This window comes from Panthera tigris, chromosome B2 (assembly GCF_018350195.1).
Source record: "Panthera tigris isolate Pti1 chromosome B2, P.tigris_Pti1_mat1.1, whole genome shotgun sequence".
NCBI lineage: Eukaryota > Metazoa > Chordata > Mammalia > Carnivora > Felidae > Panthera > Panthera tigris.
In genome coordinates this window covers 82,391,375-82,416,347 of record NC_056664.1, presented here as the reverse complement: position 1 = coordinate 82,416,347, position 24,973 = coordinate 82,391,375, and positions in this window count along the sequence as shown.

Below are 24,973 nucleotides of genomic sequence, written 5' to 3'. Positions count from 1 at the left end.
GGGTTCAGAAGGAGCCAATCCTGCTGACACTTCGATCTCCTGCTTCTAGCCTCCAGAACGATGAGAAAGATTTCTCTTGTTTCATTTGCTTAGTTTGTGGTACTTTATTATGACAGCCCTTGGCAACTAATACAGTTGTTTTCTGGATTCTCCTGTGAAACATATGTAGGGGTTGGGATGATGGTTCACACGGAAAATTTTGTCCAGCAGTTTAAGTTCTTGATGTTAAATTTTTCTTCTGTATTTCATCAGATGATTTCTGCCCCTCCAGCATTCTTGCCTACCTGTGAGGTCAGGTTTTCAGTACTAAACCCAGGAAATCAGGAGGAACCGCTAGTTACAGAAGGGCTATCGACTGCATTCAGAATCACTGGTTGGCAGATTCCTGTTAACAACTCAACACTTGAAAAAGTCAACTCACCCAATAAGTTACAGTTCAGGTCTATAATTAGTTTCTGCATATAAAAAGTTTCAAGGGGCGCCTGGGTGACTCAGGTCACGATCTCGCAGTTCGTGAGTTCCGGCCCCACGTTGGGCTCTGCTATTAAGCCTGGAGCCTGGATGGAACCTGCTTCGGATTCTGTGTCTCACTCTCTATCTGACCCTCCTCCGCTCATTCTCTCTCTCTCTCTCTCAAATATAAATAAACATTTAAAAAAAGTTTCAAAAACAGTTTCAAAAACCCTTTTCAAAGTTTTTTATATGAGGGTAGTTACTAGTTCAGTGATACGATTTAGCAGTAATGAGGAGGGAGGCGAAAGGGGCATTGTTGCTTCTCTCCTGGAAGTGTGATCTGTCTGTAGGAGGATAATAGCCCACTTAAGCAAGGAGAAACAGGGAATAGCTTCTGTAGATAAGGGAGAGGGTGCTGTCTTCTCTGGAATCATTAATTGGGGATGCACTAGAAGATTTGCAGGTCCCGTGTGTCTTTCCATTTCTCTCAAATGTCCCCTCTTTCTTTGGTTCCATTCTTACGGCTAATGACCTACTTTTACACAAGATTTATGTCGAGACTGTGAATTCAGCAGAACTTATAATTCAGAAACATGTAGAAACATTCTGGACTTTGGTTTGTACGCACTCAGCTCAGAAGATAAAGAAATAAGAGATTCTTTTACAATCCAAGACGTCAGCTTCATTCTGTGCCTCAAGACGAGAAGACAGGAATTCAACCTTGCCATTCTTTAAATGATCTAAGACCTCAGAAGCAATCTCTTGTGTCCTGTAATTTCTCATTTCTTCATTTCTTTTCCCAGTACTCTCATAATCCGACAGTCTTACCCTCAATAGGACTGTGGTTCTAGTGATACTGATGAGGGAGCTTAAGGCAAACTGAGGGTGAAGCACAAGCTACACCACTACCAACCTACCTCCCAGGTGTGCTATTCCTCAGGCACTCCTGGCTTCCCCAAAACAAAGGAAAGGAAACAAACAAACAAACAAACAAACACAACAAATGGTTGCTGATAGAGACCAGTCATGCAAGACATGAGTCTCAATCAGTTTACAAATATCTTAGTAAAATCAATAGCCTAATCTCCAGAAACCTATGATTTCCTGGAGCCCTTAATATCACCTTCCCCTCCATAGTGATATGAGGAACAAAGGCAAGTAGGAAATAGCAGGTAACCTTATAACCTGCAGCCCATTGACAAATACTTGAGGCAAATACAGAATATGACATTTCTCCAGGAACACTCTAACATTCTATTGTTAACACCTTACAAGAGGAAAAACAACTTTAGCTTGACAATAGCAAGGCGTCAGGTGTTTTAGGAGTCCTCTTTAGCATATCAAAGTCCTTCTGGAGGTCTCCCTTTTGACCTTAGCTTCCCAACTCTGTAGTATATAACCAGTCGTTCTTCACAAGCCAAGTGGAGCCCTTTCTGCCCATGGGTCCTATCCTCAGTGCTTTAATAAAATCACCTTTTTGGCACCAAAGACATCTTCAAGAATTCTTTCTTGGCTGTCAGCTCTGAACCCCACCACCATCCCCAAAACCTCATCAATACTGGGTAATCATTTAGGCATTCCACCACTGCATTCTATGGGCATCAGGGTTCCCATTTTGGAATATGAGGCAGTTGACTAAATTATCAATTCCCAATATCCTACATTTCTCTGAGTGTTTTGGGTGGCAATGCACATTCTGGTTCTATTTCCTGTGTAATTTTTGCTGTTGTTTTGCTTTGTTTTTTGTGTTTTTTTTTTGTTTTGTTTTTTGTTTTTTTTTGTTTTTGGTATAACACATACCGACTTCCTTTGTCTAATGTAAAAGAAGCTTACTGGAAGAATATGGGGACCACACAAGATTGAAGAGAAAGTTGAAGAAACCAGTCTTGGAACAGAGAGAAACCTAGGGAATTCAGAAATTTTTATAAGCAGGAAATGTTTGTTGGCTTGTTATTGATAGATATGCAGAAAACTACTCTGGGCAAATTTAATTGTTATTACTAAAAAGAGTTTTCCATAAAAGTTAATTAAGTTTCCTGGTGAACTAAGTCAGCTCACATGAAGCTATGAGGATTATTTTTTAATGCAGTAAAGATAAATCTACAGCTGCCTTTTTTTCTAGCACAATGATCCTTTCTGTAAAAACCAGATTCATATTACCCAAATAAGCAAGTCAGAGAGAGAGTGAATTTCAAAAGGGCCAAGGAAAAGAGGGTCAAAAAAGATTTATGTCCCCCAAACTAAAAATTTATGCCTTTTCTCTTTCTAGAGAAAGTTCCTATATTAATGAATATCCTTAACATTTATGCATGTGTATTAGGATATTTCTCTTTGCAAATAACAAGCCAGAGTTGAGTAAGTTTAAGCATAAAAGGGGTTCGTTAGCTTGCATAACCAACAAGTGAGGGCAGGAAGGTTCTCTGGACAATAAGAATCAGAAACAAAAGCAACACCAGAATTCTTTCTTTTTATTTTTTATGTTCCCTTTTATTTATGTTATCCCTTAATTGCTCAGATTAAATTCCACACATCAGTGAGCGACAAAATCTAAGACAACTTCAAGTTCACTAGCTTAGAGCTCTGAATCTAGAGAGGAAAAGGGTCTCCTTGCTTAGCTAGAATTTAGGAAAAAACCCCAAAAAGTAAGCTCTAGTCACATGCCATTACTTGTGATGGGTGACCACAAATCCCAATGTGGTAGACAACAGCCCAGTTTTAACTGTTTATGCCCATTATCCTATGATTATTAAAAACCTCTTCTTTCACTCTCCAAGATATCTTGGTTGAAACAATGAATTTTATGGTCAGCCTTAGGTCCTATGGCTGGCAGCGCCTGACAGAGCAAAAGAAACATGGTGCCATTCTGGTCAGCCCCAAGTGTGTGCATCCACCACTCTTCATGGAAGATCTACACCTCCAAGGGAAAGCCATGTGCTTGGGTAAAGAAGCTTCCAATTTCTCTAGAGACCACAAGTTATATTATGTGGCACTACTTCCCTAGCAGAATTTATTTACCTAAATGACTAAATGAACCCAATGTGAACTTTCAACATTTTTACTGACTGTTGAAAAGCAAATGGAATTGTAGGCACATAACATACCCAAGTGTCCTGTGAGAATGACAACCTATTTTTTTTTTCACAAAACAATTTTTGATGTACTCTTCAGTGAAGATTATTCCATTGCTATGTGCTCACCTTTGCTAAAATGTAGAGGGAAAAAAGTAAAATACATTTAGTTAACATACTAACCTGAAAAACAAAAAAGAGTGGCTGTTTTTAGTTCTCTTCCAAAATCTGGAAACTAAAAATTACTTCCTTTTGTTTGTTCTAAAATATGAAACCTAGGGGAATAAATATGAATAGATTCTCAATTGAGAAATGTCCTTTTTAAGATTTTATTCCTGTTTTTCTGATCTGGAAGGGAAGAGGATTACAAAGAACTCTTATTTGAAATGGAAAGAAAGATGTTAGTATTTATGATGATGATTATTATTATGATTATTATTATTTTAGCTCAAGGGATCAGTGCAACTGAGAGCTTGTCAAAACTGCTGTCACCTGCTGAGATAAGCAAGCTAGGAAACACTTGGTTAGGGAACTACTTGAGTTCTAAAGACAAATGATCAAAAAGAGCTTTTACTGAATACTCAGAAGTCAGGAGAAGGTGGAAAACCAAATAAGCAATTAGTGAAGCAGATATTCAATTGTTCAGATTATGTTACCAATCTCTAGCCTTGAGATCAGAAGGCATGAGAAGATAAGAGAAAATGCCGAATCAGAAGACTCAGCTCAGGAGCATCCTCATTCATTTCTGAGTGCCTGGAATATAGTCGTATCTTTGCTAATAACTTGATGAGTGAAGTGATGGGGATTCAATAGGTCTTATAAATCTGAACATCAGTCTGCAGCATGTGCCACATCTTTACTAAGATGCAGACGATACTTGAGTTTATTCTTCCATAATTTTACAGTTATTGTTTTTAAAGAATTAACAAAAACAGGAGTTATCTATGACAACTGGGCAGAACTAACAAAGCTGGGAGAGTTCCAGACTCCTTTGAGAAACTGATGAAATTTTGGAAATCTCTAAAAAAAATAATGGTAATAAATATAGCACTTGTAATCCAGCTTCAGGTGATTCATTCAAAGATGGCCTAATGATTCTTTATGAGATCTTTTGGGATTCTAAGGAAGACAGACTTCGGGGAGTAAAGGCAACTATATAAAAAATCATGACCAAAGAAACAGGTTGGTTTCTGCTATTATTCGTGTGATTTGGAAGAATTTACTTGAATGTCTTGTCATCAGTTTTTCAACTCTATGATAAAGCCTTCTATCAAATTGTTTTCTAAAAAGGATAATAGCAAGCTGCTGATTTCAACAAAGACTTTGCAGTAACTTGAGAAAGAGGGATGCTATTTTGGTTAGAACTTTTAGCATAAAGTGAAAATTTCCCCAGGCATCTGATATCTCTCTAGAACTTGTCTAGCCACCAAGAGTGCAACCATTCCAGTTATTCATAGCTTTGCAACTACCTACCTTCAAGTTCAGGTATTGCAAAAAAGCAATAATTTATTTTGCCTACAAATGTACAATTTTGGTAGAACTTGGTGGAGTCCACTCATCTCTATTCAACATGGTGTCGGCTGGAACAATTCATCTAGGCTACAAGATCTGCTTGTAAAATCCCCATCTCATGATGCCATCTGATGTTCTAGTTTTTGAGTTTCTCCAGGGAGCATCATCTATTTTGGGCTTCTTCCCCAGGTGTGGGGACTGGTTTTCAAAAGCAAATATCCAAGAAATAGAAGTGGAAACTATCAGTTTCATAAGGACTGGACACAAAAACTGGCATTATATCTTACCACCATATACTATTGGCCAAACAGTGACAGAGCGTGGAATTAAGGGAGTGGCATAGACATAAATGACAGAAGTATTAAAGAATATTGGGACTATCATTTGAAACCACCACCACTGTGGTGATCACCAGGTTTCCTGAAATAAGCTTTGTTTCTACTACTTATGGAATATTATTTTAAATGTTTGCCTAAGCATTCTATGTTGGAGATGAAAGACAATCCCTGAACAAATGAACTTGAAAAGGAATCTCACTGTTGCAGGATTATTTACCACAATTGAAACAGGGTGATATCAATTCAATTACCACAATTGAAACAGGGTGATATCAAAAAAAAAAAAAAAACACCAGATGCCGAATAGAAGGGAGGCAAGATTTATTCATGGCCTGGCCAAACCTGATCTCCTGATCTTAAGGAGAAAAGTGCAGAGAATGACCCCGAACAAAAGCAGCAGTGGGCTTATATGGATTTTAGCAAGTCAGAATACATCATTATTTGGTTAACCAATTACAATCTTCAGCATTTCATGGTAGCCAATTATATTGTGACATAAAGACGTTAGTTTTGGTGGGAACCTATAAATTTTGAAGGTCTTTGTCCTAAGAGGGTTTAAAATGACCATAGTTAGACACCTGAGATGCTGTAGGGCAGTGACTACGTGACTTTTTACATGTTGGTCTTGCCTAGGCCAGATCTTGGTAGAGGGGGTGGGGGAGCATTTTGTATCCTAAGTTATCTGTTTAGTAAGCAGGCAAGGTCACAGAAGTGAGATAGGGCGGTTAGTAATCACTGATAACCCTAATAGGGAACTACATAAGCCTTTTATCTCAACTATTCATGAAAGGTGAGTTTCAGGCGAACTTATATACAATAAGCTTTCTAATATCTTATAAGTTGACCTATTACACAATACCTGGGATTCCTTGGTTTGCCCGCAGAGAAGAATGAAAAGGTGGACACAAAATGAGTAGAAGATCCGAAAGGAAGGATAGTAGGAAAGCTCTCTTTAAAGAGAGAGGACATTTGAAAGTGAATGCCCGCGACATAGGCAAGGGTCTTTGTTTTACAAGGTTCTGATCACTGCCCCCCACCCTTCCCCCTTCCACCCTTCCTTCTCAGGTCCTACCCTTGTTGGCTGGATAACTGTAGGTGCTTGTCCATTCCTGATTGGCTCGTTTCCCTTGTGTGAGGAGTCAGACTGGTCATACTGTCCCACATATAACATAAGTTTTATGGTTTATCTAGGTATTTTGATTATCAAATTCCTGAGGGGAACCTGATGGGGAGTAGGTGGTGTCTGTTACATTCTTAAGAGGGACCTTTTGCCTGAGGGCATTTGCCCAGCATTGTTCCAAAATACGTGTTTTTCCCTACCCAGGGACTTCAGGTCCTAATTTTTCCCTCTCTGACTACTGAATCCTATCTTTCCCTATTATATTTTCCCCTCTGAACACGTGACTCCTAACTGCTACTGAAATTGGGACTATGACTGATCTTAAATGCTTCCTGCTGAAGGGGGTGGGGGGGAGGGCAAGACAGCAGAATGGCAGTCAGGGCAGGTTCAGAGGTCCAATATAATGGGAGGGTGTTTGGAACATCTGGGGGATCAAAATTTTCTTGGAGGTCTTATTTTTCTGGCATATGCAATTGCTTCTACAAATGACATACAAAAAGAATATTAGACCAACAGCATTAATATTCCAAATGCAATGCCTCCTAGGGAGGAGTTCACACCATAGGAAGGAAAGACTCATTGTAGCCATCAAAAAATCTCTGACATGTCTGGTTATATATACATGTATTAACTATAGTTTTTTTCTCTCTCTTCCATACTTTTTTGGATCTTGTGGTATTGTTGATTAGAATAATTAAGCACGTGAACTAGTTTATGGTCCTCAATCCTCAATTTCTCCTTTGGCCATCCAGTTTCCATAGGAATAACTCCATGAGGAGTATTTAATTTTACCTCAAGGAAAGATTGATCTTCGATATCTAGATTACTATAAGTTTAGCCAACTGTTTATCTGTCCTGGAGCTAGTAGCCCTATGGTCCCTAATTCAGTCATAATGTCCCTTCCTAGCATGGGAGTGTGGCTCTCTGGCATTATCAAAAAAGAATGTGAAAGAATCAAGTGTCCCCATGTGCACCCTGGTAGCTGAGAAAAATTTAGTTTTCTGGAGATGCCTCTAATTATTATACTGTGTTTGGATAGTTGGCCAGGAGTAGAAAGGACAGAAAAGGTGGTTCCAGTGTGAAGAAGGAAATGATCGGGTTTTCCTTCTATATCTAGAGTTACCTGAGGTGAGGCTCTGTGTTTCTGATAGTTGTTTTAGTGGAGCCACCATAAAGGGCCCTAGGCCCTTTTAAGGACACTGGTTATCTGAACCTTCCCAGATTGAAGTCCCTGAGGGCATTCAGATTTTTCAGTGATTGTCTCCACCTGAGGGGCATGGCTTACTGGGTTTTGACTTTGGTTGTCCCCTCTGAGGACTTCTCATTTCCAGTGCCCTGAATGGCCACATAAATGGCACTTGGTGCCAGGATCTTGGAAAGTCTGGTCTGAAATAGTACATAAGGCCCCTACTAAGGCCTCAGATTTTTTCTTAAGCCTCCTTTCCTGTTCCTTGCTCTCCTCTTGATCTTGATTATAATATACCTGATTGGCAGCTCAGAAGAGCTCCTCTAGTGTCCCTTCCTGGCCAACAAGCCAATTTTATCTGGGGCCAACTGAGTGACAGATTGGCCTTTCTGAGAATCATCTCAGCTTTGGGGGCATCAAGGGAGATATCCATATATTTAAGGAGAGTCTCCCTTTACCTTTCCAGGAAGGCCACCAGGTTTCATCCTGTGTCTGTAAGATAGTGGCTAATTTAGCATAATTTAAAGGTTTAACCTTAGACCTCCTTAATTTCTCCAAAACACAACCTTGGAAGTGGCAGCGACATCATTCCCCAATGGGATGGTCAGGGTCCCAATTAGGATATTGGGGCAGAACTGCCTAAACACCAGTAGGAAACTGGAAGTTCTCTATAGGACCTCCAGTCCCATAGTAATGAGTTGTTCACCCCCATATCTCTTGGTTGCTTCCAGAACCCCATGCTTCTCTGTCTCATTAAGAGTCTGATTCAACAAAAGCATTATATCTTTCCAACTCAAAAACGTATGTAATGTTCTGAAAAGCCTCTATATACTTATTCAGATTATCAAAAAAATTAACCTAGATATCCTTTTATCTATTAAATCTTGCAATGAAAAAGTTATTTGTAATATTATCATGGTGGTGCCTCCCTGTGTTTCTCCTTCCCTCACTCTTCTTGTAGAGGAAACACACCTGTTTCATTAAGGGGACGGCCTGGAAAACGTGGGCAGCAGGGAGCATACGTGCACATTCCTAAGTCTGGATATATAGATCGAGGACCTGAGGAGGAGAAAGTTGAGGTAGAAGATTCCCTTCTTCCTTCTCAGGTCTGCTTTGGGTAAAAGCAAGAGGCCCTTAATTGTTTCCCCTCCTTGATTGCTGGACCTTGAAAAGAGCTGCCAATAAGCCAGGGTTGACCTTGCATTGCAGACACATGTCCCAATTTTCTCTTAAATCCCAAAAACATTGATCATAGGGGACTTCTCCCCATTTCCCCTCACATTTACAAAACAAGTGTGATTGTAGGATAGTATTATAATTGATACTTAACTCTGACAGCCAGGTTTCCTCCTCTAATTTGTATAAGGACCAAGCCTTGGGGCAAAAGAAAATGAGTCGCTGTTTCTTCAGAGTTTGTGGGTCAAAATCATCCCAAGTTTTCAGAATGCATCCCAAAGGAGTATTGGCCTCGGTTGGGGAATTGCCCACCTGTAGGAAACAGGAGGAAAGGGAGTCCCTCATTTCAATTTCTTCCAGCTGGTTAGGAGAAAGCTTACCTCCTGACCCAGATTGTTGGTCCGTGTTTTGGCTGACTACGCGACTGGCAGCCAAAAGCCCAGTCAGTCTCACGAGGTGGTGGTAGTATTTGCTCTTACACAGGCCTGACCTTACCTTCCAGAGCTGACCCATCTTCCCCGATTTCTCCTACCCCTCCAGGACCTTGGGGATATTAACTGTGACCAAGCAAGACTCCCCTGGTTGTAGAAGGATGCACTCATTTTATTTTGGCCCAACAGTAATTTACATATTGATCATCATCCATTGATGGAGGAGGGGGTTAAAAGGGCCAAAGTCAAGGTCTATTCCCCTGCCTTTTTCAGCAATTCCCACATAAATGTGTTCCAGCCATGTGGATGTCCATTTTGGGCAGATGCTAAGCTAAGTTTAGCAAAATGGCTCCCATGTATCCCAGTAAAAACCCTTTATATATCATTCATCCCTCAGATGGCACAGGCATCCATTCCTCTGCTAGACAGAAACAACACAAATGTAGAGAATTTGAAGGCTGGCAGCAAGGACATTGCCATTTTTTCCCCCAGTCTTTGAATCAAAGGAGGGGGAATTTTAATCTTATACCAGTGTACTTTTAAAATCCATTCATTTTAGCCAAAGTCTGTCCTGACCACACATAAAATTCCTTTCCAAAGATTTCCCTTCATGAACCTTCTATAACTTTCTTTTGCATTCAGATTTTGTCCCAAGCCATTTCTCTCCGAATAACCAGTCTCATTTAGGACAAAATTACTTTCTTTTACCTTTAACAAAAATGGATTTCCATTCCTTATATCTTTCTTACACATCTAGTTTTCTACAGAGTTCCTTTCCTTATTTCCATCAGTTTTAACTACATTTAGCAGGAATTTAACTCTTAGAAACCTTAGTCTTCAGTGAAAACTATGGTAACTAATTGTAAACTGTTACACCAGAATTTTTAGATGGCATATTTATGAATTAATCCAGCACAAAGCATATTTTTCCAACAAATCCAAATATCCTTAGTTTCTCTGCAATAAGCCCAAAGCACAAACCTATGTTTAGTAAGAAATGCTTTAGCATTCCGTCCAATTTGGAAAAGGCCTAAATGTCCAACAAATTTAATCTAGTTTATCATCCAAGCAAAAGTTTAAAGTATCAGGTCATCAAAGACCCTGAAAGCTATCTTAACAATTAACTACCCATGAAGACTTTGAGACAGACAAAATTAACTGTCATTTTCAGTCACCTTTTTGCTGACAAATTGCAACAGAGATAACAAGAGCTTATTTGAAACTTCAGTAAACCTATAAGAAGTTTTATACATTTCATACTGATAACTCTAGAGACATGTCTATCTTAATTAAACCAACATACCTAAATTTGTTTAAATACCAATTATTTTCCATCGGTGTCCATTTAAAAGTCTTAAAGCTTGTTCCCCCTTGTCAATTTTTATCTAGGGCACCAGTGGAGAAATCTGAAGTGGGTGGTCCAAAAGGGGTGCTCTTCGCTCCTGGACATGAGGGTGGGAGGAGGAGTCCATGGTGCTTGAAGCACTGAGGATTGTAGAGAAATCAGTTATGTATGCTGCACCCAAGGTGGTACAGAAACAAGAGGAGGGAGGGGAAGGCTGAAGATGTGAGTTTCAGCTAAGAAGCCTGGAGGCAGATAAAAGCCTAGAGGGCAGAAAAAGAGGTCTCCTTGTCCCAAAGCCTATCATGTCTGTGGATATTTTTCCACAGACAAGTGGAAATGATCAGGCCATGTCCCACCAAAGAAGATAGGGAAGTTCCTTGAAACAAAAGGAGTTTCATCAGCTGCTTGAGAATATTCCTTAAAGTCCCTATCCCAGGGTAGACAAAGGCACTTGGCTCTACTTTTCATCTGCGTCTTGTGGGAACCTGCCAAATGTCTTCTCTCCCATCCCCCCATGGACATCAGGGGCAGGAGGAGGGTGGTGATCCCAGAAGGCATTGAAGTAAGTCCTGCTCTCCACTCCCCAAGAGAGGTTTGAAAATGAAAGGTCGAAAAAGTGGGGACCTGGGAGATGAGCCATGCCAGAGTGTCAGAAATGGAAGCAAGCCGAGGGCCACCTTCCACTGTAGTTGGGAAACTTTGGGAGTCACCTGGATCACTCCTAGGAGTATCTCCAAGGGATCAGCCCTGGGCTTTTCCACTATTTTCCAAAGAGAAAGACTGGCCAAGACAGAAAGAAGAGAATTGTACCAGATACCCAAATGGGCAGTCAGGGATCAGGTTCTGCCAAGAGATTTAGGCATCCACCAAAGAGTAGCCTTGGTCAGGACCCATCAGTTGCTGTTTGGCCACCCCTGAGTCCTATGCATCCGGAAGTTTTTCTCAAAAGGAAATTGGGACTCCACCACACTGACATTCCCAACTAGGTTGGGGGATCAGCTGGGAGGAGACCCAAGGAGCCCGTAACCTGAGACTTGAGAATGGCAGCCATGCTATTCACTCTTAACTGGCTGACAGGTGCCCATTGTTGGGTTTGGGGATTTTGTTTAGGATTGAAAGAAAAGAAGGGCTGCTGGCTGCTCTCTACTTAGGGTTAGAAGACATTGATATCCCAGGACGAGCCTCCAAAGAAATGTTACAGGATTTTTCACCACAATGCCCAGGATTCGAGGTCTTGCTGCTTTGAAGAATGAAGAGGTGGACACAAAATGAGCGGCAGGCAAAAGTTTATTAGAGTATAAGATTAGGAAGAATAGTATGAAAGCTCTCTTTGCAGACAGGGGACATTTGAAAGTGAATGTCCAAGGACTGTAGGCAAAGGTCCTTGTTTTATAAGGTTCTGGTCACCCCCTCCCCTTTCCTTACCCTTTGTTCCTTTTTTAAGTTTTACTATTATTGGCTGGATAACTCTAGGTGCAATTCATTCCTGATTGGCTCGTTTCCATTGTATGAGGGATGGCCTATGGCCATACCATTCCTTGTGGGTCATAAGGTCTTACTGTCTACTTGTTTTTAGTCAGGTCTTTTGTCAAATTCCTGAGGGAAACCTGAGGGGGGCAGGTAGATGATGTCTGTTACATTTTTAAGAGGAACCTTATGCCAAGGGGACTTGTTGTGGTCAGACATTGCCTGCAGTGTTCCAAAATATGTCTTTTTCCCCACCCAGGGATCTCAGGTCTTAACCTTTCCCTCTCTGCCTATTTTATCCTATACTTTCCTATCATATTAATTTTTACCTCTCTGTCTACTAAATTCTATCTTTCCCTATATTATACCACAATTTAATACCTTATTACTGTAATTTATAACTTATTCCACTTGAGACAGACTCTTGTTCTCTGTGCTGATATGAGGGAATCAATGTCTACTTAAAAACAAACACAAAAAAGCAAAAACAAAAACAAAACAAAAAACTGCATCCTTATTCCCCATGCTGGGAAAGTAAGTTGATTAGTATGCGGTGCTTAGCACTGGTTCTGGTAACTCAATGTCCTTCTCATCAACCAAATCTCATCTTGCACCAAACAACCCTATAAATGGGCCATTTTTCTCACTTTGTCCCATAGAGTGATTTCTCTTAAAATCTCTTCTGCTGAGGATACTGCCCTTCAGGCTGTCTCTCACCTACATCCAAATCTATTATTTGCAGCTGGATCATATCCTGTTGCAATGCCTCTCACCTGGCTAGTTTTTCAATGAGTACGCAGCCAAGTTAGAACACCTGTGAACTGTTTTATCCTGTGGAACTGAGCTCAACCCGGATTAAATATGCCTACCTGAGTGTACTGATGGGGAAAAAAAAAAAAAAAATCAGCCTCAATACCATCAGTTGGTATACCTCAACAGATGTGGTCTATCGACTCTTAGCCTCTTAGTTCCTCCTGAGGGCAGGTCTTATTTAAGAGCAAAGGGCTTTGGAGTATTTCACAAAGTTCCTTTTCCTCTCTGCCTGCTGGAAGTCTGAGGGGATTTTTCTTCTGCTACCGACTGGGAGCTCCTAGAGGTAAGTCTTACAAAATTGTGGGGACCCTCCTATGCCTGTGTCCCCATAGAGATTTTAACTTTCAGGGTTGTCCACACTGAGCCTCCGGCAATTTGTTAGCTACGGTTCAAGTTTCCCTACCCAAGGACTGCTTCCCCAGACAGTTTCCACTGGTGAGTCTCTGCTGCCATTTGCTATATTTGCCCGTCTGTCTCTCCAATCCTGGTTTGCCTGTGTCCTCACTGGTCTAATGGATCCTAGATGAGTTGTTGGTTTTTCAATCTGTTTCAGCTTTTTACTTGCTGTTAGGATGACCTGGTGATTTTCAAAAGCCCCTGTGTGTAGGACAGGAAATCAGAAGTCCCATTGTTTGATTTTTGGATGTTACCAAAACTTTCATTTCTGGTATAAACTCCTTTGGTCATGATGTATTATCTTTTTTTATATATACATTGGTTTTTATTTGCTGAAATTTTGTTGAGAATTTGTGTGACTGTATTCATGAGGGATATTTGTTTGCAATTTTCTTTTATAAGATCTCATCTTGTAATGTCATCACAGAAAGACTCGTTTCATAAAATGAATGATTGGGTTCCCTCAGCTTTTCTTTCTAAAAAACAGAACAAAACAAAACAAACAAAAAAAACAGCGTTGCATAGTTGGTATTGTTTTTTTACCTGAAGTTTTAGTAGATGGAATTCATCAGTGAAGCTACTTGGACCTAGAATTGTTGTTGCTGTTGTTCTTTCTTTTGTGGGAAATTCTTATCCTACAGACTGATGTACTTTAAATACAGAGCTATTTAGGTTATCAATTAGATTGATGATTTCTCTCTTTTAAACAACTTGCCCATGTCACCCAGGTTGTAGAATGTACTGGCATAGAGTGGTTCATCAGTGGGAATTGGTGACTTTTTTTCCTGTTCAGTCTGATTAGAAGCTTATCATTTTTATTGAACTCCTCAAAGAATTAGTTTTTGGTTTCATTGATGTTCCCTGTCATTGTTCTGGACATCATTGTTTCCTGATTTCAATTTGTTTATTTTGGGTGCTCTTGTGGTAGAGCCCCTCCCTAAGAAATGTGGGGAAAACCTCAAGACAAAGGAAGGCAACCTGACTATGCGCGCGACCTTCCTCTTGACTCTGTAACACAGACTGCCCATTCAGACTGTATGTTACCATATATGAAAGACAAAGGAGCAAAAATTGGATAAAAAGCAACCCTCCACTGTGCTCAGGGTTCAGCCTTTTGGGGTCTTAGCCAGCTGAGCCTATGCTGGCACAAATAAAGCTGCTTCCTGGAAAGAAAAGCCTTGATGTCCCGACACTCTGTGTGTGTGACAGGCCACTACTCTTATTATTCGTAGTAAAATAGATACTGAAATGATTGACTTGGTCTTTCTCTTTGCTCATAGAGGCACATACAGGATGCTTTAAGTCCATTGAACAAATGTTATTATGTTGTAGTTTAATTTTAATTCAGTTCCAAACATTTTCTAATTTCCTATGTGATTTCCTACGGGTTACTTAGAAGTGGGTTTAATTTCTAAATATTCAGGGATTTTTTTAAAAAGATCTTTTTTGTTGATTTCTAGCTTAATTCCGTATTTTTGTCAGAATACATACTTGCATGATTTGAGTATTCTTAAATTTATTAGCTGTTTTATGGCTTAGAATATAATGTATACTGGAGAATATTGAATGTATGTTCTGGGTTGTTCAAGCATTCTATAAATATTAGGTCAAGTTGGTTGAGAGCATTGTTCAAGTCTTCTGTAGTCTTTGTAAAATGTGTTCTATCAATTACTGAGAGAGGAATGTGGTACTATCTCCTATTTCATTTCTATTCACTTTGCTTCATGTATTTTCAAGCTCATTATCAGTAGCATACACATTTAGGATTGTTATGTCTTCTTGATGACTTCATCTATTTATCATTGTAAAATGTCTGGTAATATTCCCTGTTTTCACGTCTGCTTTGTCTCACATTAATATGAGATTCTAGCTTGCTTTTGATTAATATTTGCATTGCATCCTTTGTTTTATCATTTACTTTAAGCATCTGTAGCATTATATTTTAACGAGCTTTTTGTAGATAGTATAAAGCTGGATCTTTGTTTTTAATCAAATAAGTATGTCTTTATAACTAAGGTGTTTACACCTTTTAAGTGTAACATTTATTAATCTTGTAATTTTCTACTCATTTAATATTCTTAGATATTTTTCAATCTTTCTGTTGGATTTGAGAGTTCTATAATTTTATCTTCTCTATTGGCATTGTTTTGTGTTTAACTTTTTAAATGATTGCTTTGGAATTTACAAGATATACGTTTAGGACAGTTTATCTTCAAATAATATTAAGCCAATTCATATGTAATGAAAGATTTTATGACTGTGTCTTTTCGTTATTTTCTTCTGTCCTTTCTGTTGCCGTAAATTTTATTTCTGCTTGAAACAGTTATTTTTTTTTGAAATTCATTGTCAAATTGGTTTCCATCCAACACCCAGTGCTCATCCCAAAAGGTGCCCTCCTCAATACCCATCACCCACCCTCCCCTCCCTCCCACCCCCCATCAACCCTCAGTTTGTTCTCAGTTTTTAACAGTCTCTTATGCTTTGGCTCTCTCCCACTCTAACCTCTTTTTTTTTTTTTTTCCTTCCCCTCCCCCATGGGTTTCTGTTATGTTTCTCAGGATCCACATAAGAGTGAAAACATATGGTATCTGTCTTTCTCTGTATGGCTTATTTCACTTAGCATCACGCTCTCCAGTTCCATCCACGTTGCTACAAAGGGCCATATTTCGTTCTTTCTCATTGCCACGTAGTACTCCATTGTGTATATAAACCACAATTTCTTTAGCCATTCATCAGTTGATGGACATTTAGGCTCTTTCCATAATTTGGCTATTGTTGAGAGTGCTGCTATAAACATTGGGGTACAAGTGCCCCTATGCATCAGTACTCCTATATCCCTTGGGTAAATTCCTAGCAGTGCTATTGCTGGGTCATAGAGTAGGTCTATTTTTAATTTTCTGAGGAACCTCCACACTGCTTTCCAGAGCGGCTGCACCAATTTGCATTTCCACCAACAGTGCAAGAGGGTTCCCATTTCTCCACATCCTTTCCAGCATCTATAGTCTCCTGATTGGTTCATTTTGGCCACTCTGACTGGCGTGAGGTGATATCTGAGGGTGGTTTTGATTTGTATTTTCCTGATGAGAAGCGACGTTGAGTATCTTTTCATGTGCCTGTTGGCCATCTGGATGTCTTCTTTAGAGAAGTGTCTATTCATGTTTTCTGCCCATTTCTTCACTGGGTTACTTGTTTTTCGGGTGTGGAGTTTGGTGAGCTCTTTATAGATTTTGGATACTAGCCCTTTGTCCGATATGTCATTTGCAAATATCTTTTCCCATTCCGTTGGTTGCCTTTTAGTTTTGTTGGTTGTTTCCTTTGCTGTGCAGAAGCTTTTTATCTTCATGAGGTCCCAGTAGTTCATTTTTGCTTTTAATTCCCTTGACTTTGGGGGTGTGTCAAGTAAGAAATTGCTACGACTGAGGTCAGAGAGGTCTTTTCCTGCTTTCTCCTCTAGGGTTTTGATGGTTTCCTATCTCACATTCAGGTCCTTTATCCATTTTGAGTTTATTTTTGTGAATGGTGTGAGAAAGTGGTCTAGTTTCAACCTTCTGCATGTTGCTGTCCAGTTCTCCCAGCACCATTTGTTAAAGAGACTGAAACAGTTATTTTTTAAATGAAGTACAATTATAGAAAAAAAGCTTTTTTTTGTTTTTTGCCTACATATTCCTTTTGGATACAAATTTCTATTAAAATTTTTCATCTGCTTGGAGAAGTTCCTTTATCATTTCTTATAGTGCAATCTGCTGAAAATGAATTCTCACAGGTGTTGTTTGTATGAGAAAGATTTTATTTCTTATTGTTACATTTTTTTATTAGGTAAAAATTCTAGATTGACAGTTAATTTTTTTATGCACTTGAACAATATTGCTTAATATTTTGTTTTGCACACTCTCTGATAAGTCTACTATAAATCTTAAATTCCCTTCCCTGAAAAATAAAGTGTCTTTTTTTGTCAGACTGCTTTTCTAATTGTCTTTTTAATTACTGGATTTCAGTAAATTGATTATGATGACCCTTGAGATATTTTTTATGTTAATTCTTACGGGGATTCATTGAGATTTTTGCACCTGTAGGTTTATTGTTTTTATCAATTCTGGAAACTGTTAAACCTTTATTTCTTCAAACTACCCCTTCCTTCTCTTTCTGGGGCTACAATTACACGTGTCTAGAAAAATTCCATTATACGTGGTAATGTGTGTGTGTGTCTGTATGTATGTGTGGTGTGGTGTTGTCTTTCCTCTGTGATTCGTTTTGTATAATTTTTATCCGTCATGACTGATATTTTCTTCTGTAGTGTCTACTGTGCTATTCTCGATAAGTTAATTGTTAACACGGATTACCTTTTTGCTTTTTATCTCTTAACATATTCCTTTTTTTATCCTTACTCTATTTTATCTTCTCCATTCTTGAACATACAGAACATTCCATGGCTCCCCACCCCCAACATCTTTATCTGCTAGTTCCATCATCAGGGTCTCTTTCTATTGATGAACGTTGCTCCTGGTTATGGGTCATATTTTCCTGCTTCTGTGCACGTTTTGTAATTTTCTGTTGGATTCCACATGTGCCAGATACCTATGCATTTTATGTTGTTGATTAATGCATTTTCCCACATTCTTATGAATACTGCTTTTGGGCTTCTTGTCTGCCATGCAGTTAAGTTATTTAGGGTAAGTTCAAAGCAATGTTTTATGCAAGACTAATTTATCCAACATGACAATGCTACATTTCTGCGCATTCTACCTAATGCTCTGTATACTACAAGGTCTTTTCCTTCTGGCTGTTGGGGACATAATCTCTTCCAAGACCTGTGTGAATGCCAGAACATGTTTTGACTATTCATTTCCAGTTTCTTTTTCCCAGGATTTGAGTAATTTCCTCTCACATTAGAGCAAATTAGTGCTAGGCCAAAGACTTGAGGGGACTTTAAATTTCCTTTTAAAATTTCAAATATACCAACATACAGCTCTTTGTAGCATTTTCTAAGTAGATATTGAGTATGTGTTGTATTTAGTGATGTCAGCCTTTCTTAAAAATATTTATATATTTTAACAATCTTGTTAAAGAAACAACTTTGTTAATTCTCTAATGGATATCTCTGTTTTCCATTTCATTTATTTCTGATCTTCTATTTCTTTTTTTTTTTTTTTATGACTTCTTATTCTTATGTTCTACTTTTGGACGTTGGGCTTCTCAATAGTAAACATTTATTCCTTTCAAATAGAAATATGTCTATAGATTGATAGCCTTTAAATTGCTTCTTTAGCTGTTTCCCATGAAGTTTAGATGGCATATTTTCATTAGTATTCTAAGTTTAAATTTTAAAATTTGTATTATGTTTCTTCCTTGACTTAAGATTTCAAGTACATTTAAATGTCTATTTATGCATTTTAACATTATCTTTCTTGCTCTTTCCTGACTTTATTGCCTTTAGCTTAGAGAATATGAAAATATCTTATATATATCAGTTCCTTAAAATTTATTGAGATTTTGCTTATGAATGACTTACATGATCAAATTTTATAATGTGCGAAGGGTTTGAAAATAAGGTGTTTTTCATTCTACATATGCCTGTTAGATAAACTTTGATTTTGTTGCTCAAATCTTCTACTTTTTACTAGTCTAACAAGTGCCAAGGAATTTATTTTGACATCTTCTAGTATAATAAATATTTGCCAATGTCTTATCATCTAACTTTTGTTATATTTTCAAGGTTATATTATGAGGTGAATACAAGTTTATATTTGTTGTATACTCCTGGTAAATCAAATATTTAATTTTTAATTGATCATCTTTATCTAAATACTGCATTTCCTCTTAATTCTATGCCATTTGCTATTATTATACCCATTAGTCTGCCTTCTAATTAGACATCTAATCTTTATTTTTCTGTATCTTTTAATTGTACCTCAAGCCACCAGATTTTGTTTCTTATATAAAGTGAAAATTGGGGTTTATTTTTGTCTACATGAGTCTATGCATAATGTTATATTAAATTCAGTTACTTAAAACAACCTTTGATATTTTACACACGCTACTCTGAATAGTATCTAAGCTATAAGCTCTGCTTTACTGTGTTCTTGAGAATATAGACTGATGACTGGACGCTCTCTTCTAGAACATTATTGTTGCCTATGGTAGAAGATAAAGAAACATGGCAAAGTACATACTCTAAATGCTTCTTCCTGAAGTGACTTATGCTATTTCTGTTCACTTTTCAATTCTCAAAGCAAGCTCTTCAGGGAACTAACCTCAAATCATGAGGTATGCAATCCTACTATGTGCCAAGAATAAGACAAAGCCCAGAGTATCACATGGGTTGATTAGTTGTATACTGGAGACTATATATTTTTCATGCCCCTTAACTTTATTTCATACCATATTTTTATTTTTGTAATTATGTTAATTTTTTTAAACTGTCTCCAGTTAAGTAACAAGGGAAGAAATGTTATTTTACTGTTACTGTATGATTCAGTAGAATTTTAGGATTAAAAATGTTGGTTTTGCCTTTTACCTATCTTTATCTGGAAGGAGACTCCTTTCTGAGTGAAATAGTACCTAGCTCTTCAGTAGTTTAAATTATATTTTTCACACTTAGTTGGAGATATCCAAAACCTTTGGGCAATATCATATATTGAAAGGTTGAAGAAGTTTGCACCAGAGCTTCCCCACACCTAAATATTTGTGCTATTCATTTAAAATGTTTTCATAATGAAAGAATAACAACCCAGATTTCATGGAGACTAATTATTCCCATAGTTGTTCCAGCTTTAGAAGCACCTTATTTAAGAGAGCATAGTACGTTTTTAATGGCTGAGTAATACTCCATTCCAGTGTGTGTGTGTGTGTGTGTGTGTGTGTGTGTGTGTGTATAATGCCATTTCTTCATTCATCTATCAGTGGACACTTTGGTTACTTCCATATCTTGGCTATTATAAATAATGCTGCAATAAACATGGGAATGCACATATCTTTTTGAAATAGTGTTTTTGATCTCTTTGGGTAAATAGTAGTGGAATTACTGGATTGTATATTTCTATTGTTTTTTGAGTAACCTTCATGTATTTTTCCACACCAGTTGAACTTTTTTACATTTCCACCAACAGTGCAAGTGATTTCCCTCTCTCCACATCCTTGCCAATATTTGTTACTTGTGATTTTACTTCCATGTGAAATTTAAGAAGCAAAACAAATGAACGAGCAAAAAACAGACTCTTTAATACAGAGGAAAACAATGGTGGCTGCCAGTAGTGGGGGAATCAGTAAAATAGATAAGAGATTAAGAGGCACAAACCTCTAGTTATAAAATAAGTCATGGATGAAAAGTGCAACAATACAAATCTTGTCAACACTACTATAATGTGGTATGATGACAGATAGCAATTACATTTATTGTGGTGAGCACTGAGTGATGTATGGAATTGTTGAATCAAGATATCATACACTTAAAACTACTATGACATTGTATGTCAACTTTATTTTAATAAAGGAACAGAACACTAAAATAGAACACCAAATTAGTTTTTCAAATCTATCAATACTAATTACATAAAACTGTCAGAACTAGTCGAAGTTATTCAATCAACAATATTGCTTTTAGGATTGTAGATTATGGACCTGGTAAGTGATATTTAATAGGTCAGTTCTCCCATTGTATAGATGGGCAAACAGGCTTAGAGAAAAGGTTTCTGGACTTTTTTTTTTTTTTTTTTTTCTGGAGTTGTCTGACCTTGTCTATTATTTACCATATCCTAAAAACTGACATCACCATAACTTACACTGACTCTACCTCAATTATCTTTTTAAGTATTATAACTTTATATTTTTATTGCTTATTAGCAGTACATTAAAATGTCATAAATAATGGTTTGGGGAAATAATTTAAACTATTCTTTCCTGATAAAAGGCAAATGTTACCCTTAGAAAATGTAACTGAGAAAATGTTTAGGACTCAAAAATTGTGAACATGTTTCCCCCACAAATATTCAGACATCATTGGTCATCTGTTCATTTTATAAGCTCTGACAAGTTTCCGAGGTTCAAAGTTCAAACTGCGTGTGGTTATTAGTTCAGACAAATATCACAGATTGTTATGAAAAGAACGTGTGAGTTTTAGTCAGCCATAACCTACAGCTGTCTCTACTGTTGCAGATATATTTAGGGTATTTTTGTCCATACTTATGAACTAACTGTCTATGAGATGTCACATGTTATAACAGGGATAGTGACAGGAGCTATGGATGACTAGGAAACATCATGAGTCAGTTTGATTCTGGTTCTACATCTTAAAAGATACAAATCAAAACACGTCACATAAGCAAAATGTATGAACTATTCAGCCCTGATTCTGAATTCCACATAGAAAAAAATGAACTGTCACAACATTTAATGATATTGTCAGTATAGATTTCTTTAAGGTTTGCAAAGAAAACTGAAGAAGAAGAAGAGAAATCCTCTGCTTTTGTTAAAGTTAGAGTAGGTATTCTCCTGAAGTTAGTGCCTGCCAGTTAGGCGCTTAGTCAAGTGATTTATTTTTTTGCTACTAAGTGATTGCTTTTATAATATTCCTTAAAAATTAGTTAAGGGAGTAGGCAATAGAAAATGTTTTAGTTGGCACAAGAAGGAATCCACTTTTTGAACCATCCTTGATAACTCTGTTAGTCCTTTTGTGCCAACATTAGGTAGGATGGGTCATGCATTTGACAGCATGGACTCTGTCTCATGTGGGGTCACAGGCCGGAGGTTTTAGGTACAGCTGTATCTTTTGTTAGTTGCTGCTTCCTGGTAGTATAAATAAGTAATATTGGCCTCAAGTAATAGGACAGAAGCTGAATCTGAGAACTTTCATTCAGTTCAACTGACATTTATCAAGTAAACACTTGTTTTCCCTCATTTTTTTCTTACCTTTGATGCCTTATTATATCAACACCACCCAACATTTGAATCCTCACTATATGCCAGAAACTCTGACAGGCGTGGATTTTAAAGATTGGTTCTGGCCCTGAGGTGGCGCATGATAGAAGCCTCTATTGCCCTGGCCCTCAATGGTCCTTCTTCACGTTTCACCTGTTGTAGGGAACATACATACCTACATCAAAACAAAAAAAAAATTCATTGAGTAGGTGACATTTAAAATTAACTGGTGCCTCATTTTTTATTAAATCATCCTTGTTGTGAGGCATGAGAGTGAAGGGCTATATACAGTTGGTTTCTCTGAAATATAAGTTCGATGTCAGGAGAGCCTAGCCCTGGGTGAGGGAAGTACAGTCCAGTATTTTCCATACAGCTAATCTATCCTAAGAACTATCTGCTTGACTCTCTTCACTGTATCTTAAAATACTTTTTACGTATTTTTGGAAGTAGCAGTGGGACTCAGTCAGCACAGTCACGTTTTCCATAAACCCACGGCAGAGAAGGTGCAAAACAGGAAAAGCAACAGCTTGAACCAAAACAGAAAATAAGCTAGAAAAGAGTCTTCTCATTAGAATGTGTTTAGTTCACTTGAAGTTATTCTTAGAATAGTATTGCTATTTCTACCTAACGGCAAAATAAAAGAGATCTCCTATAAAAGTACCTTGGTAAGCATGTAAAAAAAAAATTGCGGAAAAAAAAATATCAAAGCAGTAAAATAGGAAGAGAAGTGTGCTCTACTCAAAGACAGAAATATCTTTAACTTTCCCGAATGAAAAGTTGACTCTGCTTAGGCCAAAACATGAAGCATGGAAACTTGTGGAGAATAAGTGTCTTTTCAGGCCCTGTTCAATCTTTAGAGAGTTAAGCTTGGGGAAATTAAAATAGCAAGGTTTTAGAGTGAATTGCCATGAAAGTGTAATCATAGCAAATCTACTTAGGGTGCTATTAATGAAGAGCAGAAATAAATGTAAACTTCTTAGAGTTTTATTGACAGATGAATTATAGGTGCAAATTCATAATGGAATTTCAAAAGTCCATTGATTGTTAAAGCCATATTCTGATTCCTGGAGGAAATTCCCAGGGTCAAGACAATGACAGGCAGAATATTTGTATAATAAGAACAGTAGCTTTAGAGAAGGACAGACAGATTAGTGGAAGAGGCTGACAGTATTCACACTTATTAGCCATATGTAAATTTATGAACTTCAAGATTATGGGAATAAAATAAATTGCACATATGATGTTATGAGAATTAAGATACTGAATGTCTAACACCTACTAGATACTCATCCTTCAATGAAGAGTAACTATTATTATAATTATACTATCAATATAATAAAAAGGTAGTCGAGTACAGTCAGTATAAAGATTTTCCTTGTGATATTTCAAATTTTCTTTTTTTTTCAATTTCTCCTATGATTAATTTCTCCTGTTGGTAAAGACAATGTGACATATTGTTCATTGTCACGGTGAATGGCAAGGAAGATAAAATGTCTCATTTCTAACAGCATCTGTCCCCGTTTTCTTCAGGTTTAGAATAGTTTGCATGAAGAGATTTCAACAGCAAATGCATGAACTACTATATTTTCAAATATCCTGTGTGCTAACTTAAAAAACAGATATGCTAATTGCTAGGAAATGATTATGAGAAATTTATTTGAAAATTGCAAATCTATTTTGACTGGTAAGCCTTCTTTGAGAAGACCTATCCCTAGAGTTTTCAACATGTGCATTGAAGTGGCAGGAGGATGCTTCAGGGTGTCTGAAGTGGTCCTGGGCTTGACTTACTAACTTCCATCCCCAATCTCTTCTTGTCACTCATCCACTCACTGCCCTTCTCGGTGATTCACTTGTGAATGAACACCATGTCCAAATTCTGCCTCATAAAACGTAAGAAAAAGTCAGGTTGGGTCATCCTCGAAAGGATATCTCTCTCCCAGAGAGAGTAAGCAGAGGAAGTGTCATCCTTTGCTTGTTTGTTTTTAACTTTATTTTATTTTGACACACACACACACACACACACACACACACACACACACACAGATAGAGCAAGAGGAGGGGAGGGGAGGGGAACGGAGGGGCAGAGAAAGAGGGAATCCTAAGCAGGCTGCACAATCAGTGTGGAGCCTAGCCTGATGCAGGGCTCCGACTCATGACTGTGAGATCATGATCAGAGCCAAAATCAAGAGTCAGACACTCAACTGACTGAACCACCCAGGCACCCTGAAAAGTGTCAACCTTTGAATATGATCATGTCTGGTTATAATGCTTAGAACTGCTGCTGCCATTTTGCAACCATGATAAGAGCCAGCCTGAGGGCAAAGGCGCCCCCTGACATGGATGGGCAGAGAGATTCAAAAGCCTGGGTTGTTGATGGTCCTAACCTATGTGGAACTCTTTATTTTGGGGCCACATGTCATGATTTTCATTATATTTAAAACCAATTAGCATGACTGTTTTTTCTAACACATAGCTGTAAACCAACGTAACTGTTAAGAAGGAAGCCGTCAATAAACATTAGCTATCTTCCTCCTCATTCTCCCACTCTTCTCCAAGATCATCAATATCAATATTCTTATTTCCTCCTCAGCCTCACAAACAAAGTGTATGGCCTGCAGGGAAAGCAATTGCCTTAAGTCTTCCCTTGCTGGCCCAATCCCTTTCTCTCTATCCTTCAGAGTGGCCAAAGGCTGCTGTGTCACATCTTTTGTTCTCGTGGCACTGTCCCTGTTCTTCCAGGTCACTTATAACAACT